An 8,273-nucleotide genomic window follows, 5' to 3' on the forward strand; every position below is an offset into this window, starting at 1 on the left:
CTACTGTCACTTCAGCTTCTCTCTTCAGCTCCACTACTACTTCACTTCTACTTTCAACTCTAACTTGAACTTCACTGTTTACTCCTTTCCGTCCCTAGCTGGACTCCACTCTAGCCCTCAGCTAGACTTCAACTGCCTGGTTCCTCCCGCCTCCAGGGCTGTGAACTCCTCGGTGGGCGGAGCCAACCGCCTGGCCCACCCCCTGGTGTGAACATCAGCCCCTGGAGGAAGGCAACAAGGATTTTGGTAGCTTGGGTGTTCCTAACTGGGGTGTAGGGTGTGGTGGTGTGATGACCTGTGACCCCTGGCTTGCCCAGGGCGTCACACATGACTGTAATTGATCAGAGTTTCCAGCAAGGAAACAAAAGAAATTACAGCAATAAAATGTACATATTCAGAAAGGGCAGCTAAAGCACTATTTCATTATACCATTAGAATTCTACTAAAAAAAATCACCTGACATATTCATCCATAATCTGTACAATTTTATTGAAAAACAAACTGAAATCTTTTTGGGCAGGAAAATAAAAATAACAACCTAAAATAACATTAATGTGCACAGCATTAAAGGGAACTTGTCAGGGTGCAATATGCACCCAGAACCATGAGCAGAGCCCTGTGGGCGTGCTAACATGGCAATGAATGTGCAGCATCAGAGGATGGTCACGCTCACCTCTCTGTTGCCATCACGTCCGAGTCCTGGATTTCGTCTCAGTGCAATCAGTGGAAATCTTACTGGAACAGCTAAAATTTATATAGAGTCAATAAGAATCACTGTAAATGGTGGCAGCTGTGTACTCACTACTATGTAGTTGATGACTCCCTCCTATTACAGACTCTCTCTTCCCTTGGTGTCAGAGACCTCGCCCTCTCTTGGATCTCTTCATACCTTTCCAATCGCACTTTCACTCTCACACAACCTCTTCATCCCGCCATCTCTCTGTTGGCGTTCCTCAAGGCTCTGTCCTAGGATCCTTACTTTTTTCTATCTACATATTTAGCCTGGGACAAGTCATAAAGTCCCATGGCTTCCACTACCACCTATATGCCGATGACACCCAGATCTACCTCTCTGGCCCAGATGTCACATCTCTGCTGTCCAAAATCCCGAAATGTCTATCTGCTATATCCTCCTTCTTCTCCTCTCGCTTCCTAAAGCTCAATGTGGCCAAAACTGAACTAATCATCTTTCCTCCGTCTCACCTACACTCTCCACCTGATCTATCTATTACAATAAATAACACCATGCTCTCACCAGTACCCAAAGTTTGCTGCCTCGGAGTGACCTTTGACTCTGCCTTGTCCTTCATACCACACATCCAATCCCTGACCACCTCCTGCCGTCTTCAACTCAAAAATATTTCCAGAATCCGCCCTTTCCTCAATTCGCAATCTACAAAAATGCTAGTGCATGCCCTCATAATCTCCCGCCTCGACTACTGTAACATCCTCCTCTGTGGCCTTCCTGCCAACACGCTCGCCCCTCTCCAGTCCATCCTTAATTCTGCTGCCCGACTGATCCACCTCTCTCCTCAATACCACCCCGCTTCTCCTCTCTGCATGTCCCTCCACTGGCTCCCACTCTTCCACCGTATCCAATTCAAACTACTAACACTGACCTACAAAGCTGTGCATAATCTCCTCCCTATATCTCTGAACTAATCTCCCACTACACTCCAACACGTAACCTCCGGTCCTCCCAAGATCTCCTTCTTTCCTCTCTCTCATTCGCTCCTCACGCAACCGACTCCAAGACTTCTCCCGAGCATCCCCAGTCTCCTGGAACTTGCTGCCTCAACACGTCAGACTATCCCCTACCCTTGCAAACTTCAAACGGAACCTGAAAACCCACCTGTTCAGAAATGCCTACAATCTACATTGAACTCACTGCCGCCCGACCACCGTGCGGAGCTGCCGCCCGACCACCGTGCGGAGCTGCCGCCCAATGTAAACCCCACCTACTGTCTCCTCCCCATAATCCTATAGAATGTAAGCCCGCAAGGGCAGAGCCCTCTTCCCTCTGTACTAGTCTGTCTACTGAAACTTGTATATGTATTCTGTATGTAACCCCCTCTCATGTACAGCACCATGGAATTAATGGTGCTCTATAAATAAATAATAATAAAAATAATAATGTAACAAATTTCAATGTGATTGGCAACCACATCCTTTATCATAAGAGGGTATTCACTATTTTGCCATCACATTATAATAATTTTATACTTATTTCCCCTCAAAATGATTTGTTTGTTTCTCAATAGGTTTGTACAGAATATGAGTGATATTAAATGTGGAAACATTTAGAAAATGATTCTTCTTGGTAAACGTTTTTTTCACAAACCACGACCGCTCTCTGTCAGCTCCACGCAGCAACTGAAGTGAGCTGCGCGATCAGCGATGACGTCACTCAGGTTACCCGTAGCCACCGCTGGATCCTCCAACTGTGACATCAAGTTGTCCGAGTGACTGAAGTGATCAGCGGTGCTGTCACTCGGGTTACCCGTGGCTACTGCTCTCAGGTTGATGACTCCAGCTGCGGCCTCGTATAACATGAGTGAAAGCACCACTGATCGCGCTGCGCACTTCAGTCACTCAGGGGATTAGCGGTTAGTGAGTTATTCACGGGAGACCGCTAATCAGGATTCGACACAGAGAGAGCCGGGGGATGACAATGAAGTCGGGTGAAGTTCATCCGAGTTCATTCTCATCGCGTGACTCTGTGTGTCTGCTGTGAGCGGGCATGTAACAGAGCTGAATTGCTGGGGAAATGCACTGTGAAAAATGCATCCAAAACGCAAGCAAAATGCATTCAAAATGCATGCGTTTTGGATTCATTTTTTGTTTACAAACGCAGGGTTTACATTTGTCTTGTCTGTCAGAGGGTGCGTTTGTCGCAGGCGGAGGAGGGGACGCTGCGCTCACCCACTGCTCAGGTCCAGCTGCTGCTGCTGCTCGCTCGGTGGCTCTAGCGGTGGGCCGGATCCCGGGGACTCGAGCGGCGCTCCTCGCCGGAGGGAAAGTGGTGGTGGTTTGGTTTAGGGATATTGTCCATGACGCCACCCACGGTTGTGGTGAGGTTGTGACACCACCGCTGCTCTGGACGGGGATCCCGGGAGCGATGACAGGGAGCAGCTTGGATGTTGTTTCTCCCCTTCGTGGGTAGGGGGTTGGTTGTCCCGGGGCCCGGTGATGGGGTTAGGGATGGCAGGCGGGTTACGGGGCCTGGTGAGGTGCAGGGTCGCGGGGGCAGCGCTGTGCCGCACGGCACGGTGGTACTCACTCAGCCAATGATCAATGCAAAGTCTCTGGTAAAACAAACGGCTGGATGGACGGGTCCCACAGACGGCTGCGGTAACTCTCCCGGTAGGTTGATGGTGACTGCCTTTCCCTGCACCTGTGTTGTGTTCACGGTTGCGATGGCTTCCCACCGGTAAACCGCTCCCCAGCTTGGATGGATGCTGAGGGAGCCCCTTTTGCCCGCAGGCTCTGGCCCTGGGAACTGTAGCCTTGGCGGTGACTGTGTTTCCCTTCTCGGTGTGAGCTGTTGCCTTCAATCGGGTCTTGTCTGCTGGGAAACCCCGGAGGTTCCCTTCGCTAACAGATTTGACCGGTTTTATGGCGACTCCTAGCCTGGTTGGGGTCCGTAGGCCCTGCCGAATGGTGCTGGCTTCTCTTCGCTCCCCGATCCGGTACCGGCGGGCCACCGCCCGTCCCCGGTCCTTACGGTTCACTCCAATCAGCCTCTCCTGCAGACGGTCACCACCGTCTGCCAACCTTGCTGTATGTGCCTGGGCCACGCACCCGGACACGGTCAGTCTCCTCTACTGCCACTTCACCTCTCCACTACTCGACTGAACTGAACCCTTTTCCCGCCTCCAGGACTGTGAACTCCTCGGTGGGCAGGGACCAACCACCTGGCCCACCCCCTGGTGTGGACATCAGCCCCTGGAGGAAGGCAACAAGGATTTTGTGTTTGACCTAGATGTGCCTAGCCAGGAAGTGGGGTGTGTTGTTGTAGTACCTGTGACGTCCTGGCTTGTCCAGGGCACCACATTCCCCCTTAGTAAAATGCAGACCGTCCGCGGGCTGCCCGTCCATCACCGGTTTTATTTTTGTTTAACTGTAGAAAAGGTAAAAACATATAAAACATTAAAACATAAGCATTTGTATAACTTCCCTTAGCGGGAGGCACAGTTCTTAAACGTTACTTAACGGTAGTCACATTTTTAATAACAACATCGGATTCCGCTCTCTCCCACCCAAACAACCTGGCCCTGATGCTGCCCCTAAGCAAATGGGCAGCACCCCTTGCCCCAGTCCATCACCAGGCGGCCCGAGCGGGTCCTGTCTCTTTCAGGAAACCCGCGTCCATGGGGACCCCTGAACCCCCCGGAGGATCGCCACCGGTTACGGTAGTGGCGGGCCTGGGCCATCTCTTTCCTCCAGGCCCATCCTCCCAAATCAGCCTCTCTGGAGGCGGTACGGTATCAAGCCAAACAAACATTTTTATTTACATTCCACTAAGTTTGTGGTTGCCCTGCGAATTCTCGGGCCTGTCCGTAAGCAGTTCCTTACGCAAGGATTACAAACAGTCCCTATGGGGACTAGTTGCCGGCAACGGCCGGTTCAATCAAACTTTCAATCAGGTTACTTCTTCGGTTGATTCACTTATCATTTAAAACTTTTAAACTGGTGGTCCCAACGGGGACAACTTCTAGCAACGGTGGACCGCTGACTTACTCCAGATCCACGGTGTCGGCCAGGGGAGGGGGCTGGGCGGATACTCGGGCCTCTTGACTCCCCCTCAGCTTCACATCCAGCGCGAACCATCCCCTCTCCCCGCAGTGCCTGGTGTATTGGACCAAGTCTCCCGGCATCAGGTTGCGGCCCGGGTGGTCCTCGGGTAGGTGAGCATTGACGTCCCGTCGGGCTACAAAGATTTCGGCCTCCAGGCCCGGCTCGTATATGAACCCGTACCCCCGACGGACGTCAAATCTCCTCACTTGTCCTTCATAGAATGGGCCCCGTACCCGGAAGGTGGCCTGGTGGAGGCTTTCCTTTTCCTTTATCGTGCGGGCTACCAGTTCCGCCTTCCTTCTCTCCCTCTCCGCAATCTCCTGGCCCAGCGGGGTCTGTCCTCTGTCCCAGTAAGGGGCTACTGCGGGCCCCAGCGCACGGGTCGGGCCCCGCGAGACCTCCTTCACGCTGCCCAGGACTGGCATTCTGGGGGGAAGGTCCCGCGGTGTCATGGCCTGGGGTGCTGCCCTGCAGAGGCAACCCGGCGCAGCCTCAGCCGAGGCATGTGGGGATGGGCACAGGGGTCGTCTCCCGCTGGACCTCCTGCACGGAGCGGTCTGTCGGCACCGGTTCGGGGGAAGTCTCCACAGGTGCCTCCGGTATCTCTCTTCCGACGGCCTCGGACTTCGGCACCTTCCACGGGAGCGGCTCCGAACGGTCACAGGCTCCGGCTGCAGGCCGGTCCGCCTGGGCGGATTGGCGGGGTACCGCTACCGGTGGTGGTGGTAGCGGGCCTAGTGGCGGGGCAGCAGCGGCCAACGCGGGTAGCGGGGGAGGTAGCAGGGCGAGCGAGTGTAGACCGGGTCCCTCGGCCGCGATGACCGACCCACTAGGGGTACAGGGGCATGGGTCACTTACCCTCCCTTCCAAAACTCCCTCCACCTCGCGTCTCCGTATGGCCGCCACCACCTCCGACATGTCGGCCTCCCACTCCTCCAACAGGAGTTGCATCCTAATCTGCAGCCCCTGTTGGAGTTGAGCGGTCCGGACCTCCACCCACACCACGGTCCCGGGCGCGGGGGTTACGGTGCTGCGGGACGGATGGTACATCACTGCGGCGGCCTCTTCCAGGAACCACAAGATGGCCGCAGGGTCCTGGTGTCCCTGCTTTTATAGCCGCCAGCTACATGCGGCCAGACGCCATCCGTCCCCCTTAGTCTTTTTCCGGTACCTCCTCTACAGGGGCGGGGTTTCAGTTTTCGTGCCTCCACTACTCGGGAAGACGCTCGAGCAAGGACTTTTCGCGCCCAAAATGGCAGCTTCTCAAGTTTTCCGGCCGGACACCTCCGGCGGTCACAAGGCGCACCTCTACCAGATGGCAGAGCGGTAAGATTCTGTTCATGACGCCAAGTTGTCGTGGGCGGAAGAGGGGACGCTGCGCTCACCCACTGCTCAGGTCCGGCTGCTGCTGCTGCTGCTCGCTCGGTGGCTCGAGCGGTGGGCCGGATCCCGGGGACTCGAGCAGCGCTCCTCGCCCGTGAGTGAAAGGGGTGGTGGTTTGGTTTAGGGATATTGTCCGTGACGCCACCCACGGTTGTGGTGAGGTTGTGACACCACCGCTGCTCTGGACGGGGATCCCGGGAGCGATGACAGGGAGCAGCTTGAATGTTGTTTCTCCCCTCCGTGGGTAGGGGGTTGGTTGTCCCGGGGCCCGATGATGGGGTTAGGGATGTTAGGCGGGTTACGGGGCCTGGTGAGGTGCAGGGTCGCGGGGGCAGCGCTGTGCCGCACGGCACGGTGGTACTCACTCAGCCAATGATCAATGCAAAGTCTCCGGTAAAACAAACGGCTGGATGGACGGGTCCCACAGACGGCTGCAGTAACTCTCCCGGTAGGTTGATGGTGACTGCCTTTCCCTGCACCTGTGTTGTGTTCACGGTTCCGATGGCTTCCCACCGGTAACCCGCTCCCCAGCTTGGATGGATGCTGAGGGAGCCCCTTTTGCCCGCAGGCTCTGGCCCTGGGAACTGTAGCCTTGGCGGTGACTGTGTTTCCCTTCTCGGTGTGAGCTGTTGCCTTCAATCGGGTCTTGTCTGCTGGGAAACCCCGGAGGTTCCCTTCGCTAACGGATTTGACCGGTTTTACGGCGACTCCTAGCCTGGTCGGGGTCCGTAGGCCTTGCCGAATGGTGCTGGCTTCTCTTCGCTCCCCGATCCGGTACTGGCGGGCCACCGCCCGTCTCCGGTCCTTACGGTTCACTCCAATCAGCCTCTCCTGCAGACGGTCACCACCGTCTGCCAACTTTGCTGTATGTGCCCGGGCCACGCACCCGGACACGGTCAGTCTCCTCTACTGCCACTTCACCTCTCCACTACTCGACTGAACTGAACCCTTTTCCCGCCTCCAGGACTGTGAACTCCTCGGTGGGCAGGGACCAACCACCTGGCCCACCCCCTGGTGTGGACATCAGCCCCTGGAGGAAGGCAACAAGGATTTTGTGTTTGACCTAGATGTGCCTAGCCAGGAAGTGGGGTGTGTTGTTGTAGTACCTGTGACGTCCTGGCTTGTCCAGGGCACCACATTCCCCCTTAGTAAAATGCAGACCGTCCGCGGGCTGCCCGTCCATCACCGGTTTTATTTTTGTTTAACTGTAGAAAAGGTAAAAACATATAAAACATTAAAACATAAGCATTTGTATAACTTCCCTTAGCGGGAGGCACAGTTCTTAAACGTTACTTAACGGTAGTCACATTTTTAATAACAACATCGGATTCCGCTCTCTCCCACCCAAACAACCTGGCCCTGATGCTGCCCCTAAGCAAATGGGCAGCACCCCTTGCCCCAGTCCATCACCAGGCGGCCCGAGCGGGTCCTGTCTCTTTCAGGAAACCCGCGTCCATGGGGACCCCTGAACCCCCCGGAGGATCGCCACCGGTTACGGTAGTGGCGGGCCTGGGCCATCTCTTTCCTCCAGGCCCATCCTCCCAAATCAGCCTCTCTGGAGGCGGTACGGTATCAAGCCAAACAAACATTTTTATTTACATTCCACTAAGTTTGTGGTTGCCCTGCGAATTCTCGGGCCTGTCCGTAAGCAGTTCCTTACGCAAGGATTACAAACAGTCCCTATGGGGACTAGTTGCCGGCAACGGCCGGTTCAATCAAACTTTCAATCAGGTTACTTCTTCGGTTGATTCACTTATCATTTAAAACTTTTAAACTGGTGGTCCCAACGGGGACAACTTCTAGCAACGGTGGACCGCTGACTTACTCCAGATCCACGGTGTCGGCCAGGGGAGGGGGCTGGGCGGATACTCGGGCCTCTTGACTCCCCCTCAGCTTCACATCCAGCGCGAACCATCCCCTCTCCCCGCAGTGCCTGGTGTATTGGACCAAGTCTCCCGGCATCAGGTTGCGGCCCGGGTGGTCCTCGGGTAGGTGAGCATTGACGTCCCGTCGGGCTACAAAGATTTCGGCCTCCAGGCCCGGCTCGTATATGAACCCGTACCCCCGACGGACGTCAAATCTCCTCACTTGTC

This window comes from Anomaloglossus baeobatrachus, chromosome 10 (genome assembly GCF_048569485.1).
Source record: "Anomaloglossus baeobatrachus isolate aAnoBae1 chromosome 10, aAnoBae1.hap1, whole genome shotgun sequence".
Taxonomy (NCBI): Eukaryota; Metazoa; Chordata; class Amphibia; order Anura; family Aromobatidae; genus Anomaloglossus; species Anomaloglossus baeobatrachus.